The following is a 1354-nucleotide window of genomic DNA, read 5'->3' on the forward strand; positions in this document are numbered from 1 at the left end:
CTTAGCGGCTCTCCTCTAGCTCTGCACTGGCAGTACGGCTGTTTTCCTCGTCAAGTTTTATATTGGGTTTTGATTTTTTTAATTTTTTTTTTTTCCTCATCAAATTGATACTGATACCCAGTAGGACTGAAACACTGAAGGCTTATTATAGGGACCACCCCACCTCAGAGGAGGAGAAGTCAGTGACACCGTGCTGTGGATTGGAAATGAAAAAGCAGGCATTAATGTCAAAATGTCAGCTAATTTTCAACGCCCAGCTGAGAGGCCACATCCAGCTGCAGTGCTGGGTTTCAAACCTCTTTGCTCTAACTGTGCAAAGTCCCTCCTCAGGCAACTGAACACCAGAAGCCTTCCCACAAAGCCCAAGCCACCACGGATCATGGTTTATTGTGCCAAGATGTGTTTCTGACACGAGATTAGGAGGAACAAAACTCCTTTGATAAGCCCAAGCTGTTTTTAAGTTACTGGCTCAAGCTGTTTTTAAGTTATTTTAAGGTGTCTCTCAGGTTTTGCTCTTGATACCTCTCGCCCTCGGGATGAACAACCTCAGGGATGTTGTGGAGGGACAGGCGTACATTCTGCTCTTTCGCATCCCTGAAGAAGCCAGAACTAATGACGTTACATGGGATGGTACGAGATGCATACGGATCTGTCAGAGTGGTTTGCTGAAAAAGAATGAAGGGTGAAATACATGGATGAAGAACCGGGTGATTTCCTGGAGCCACTGGAATGAGCATCAGAATAGCAAACTAAATAAAGCCATCCAAACCTTCCTGAAACTGTCCTTCCCATCCCTCATATCTGGTCCAGATTGCCTTCATTGCGGATGCTCATAATCTTTAATGAGTCATTATTCTTCAAGAAAAAGTTCATTTATTGCAGGTGTCATTGCTTTCGGCTCTGTGGCTCACTGGAGGAAAAGTAATTTTTGTAAACCTTGTTCAGTTTCTGAATTTGCATTTTTCATCTCTGTGTTAATTGAATAGGTTTATCTCTTGATGGTCGCTAGTGTATTACAAAGAGAAAATGCCATTATAAAATGATAGATATAAAATGAAGACAGTACAGTTCTGCCATTATTTTTGTTTATTTATTTGAAAGGACCTAATTTTATTTATTTGAAAGGCCTGGCTTCCTAAAGGAAATGTAGCTTATGCCATCAGGCCGTCTGCTTGTCGGTTTCTTCAATCACCTGTCCGTCAGTCTCCTTTTCTCTCCAAAAGTGTGTCCTGAAACCGTCGGCTGGTTAACTGCGGAGATACCTGGACGTTCCTCTCTTTTTGCTCCAGCTTAGCTACCAGAAACTGATTTAAAAAAAAAAAAAAAAAAAAGCAAAGGGTATCTTTCACTATTC

This window comes from Aptenodytes forsteri, unplaced genomic scaffold (genome assembly GCF_000699145.1).
Source record: "Aptenodytes forsteri isolate BGI_AS27 unplaced genomic scaffold, ASM69914v1 Scaffold535, whole genome shotgun sequence".
Taxonomy (NCBI): Eukaryota; Metazoa; Chordata; class Aves; order Sphenisciformes; family Spheniscidae; genus Aptenodytes; species Aptenodytes forsteri.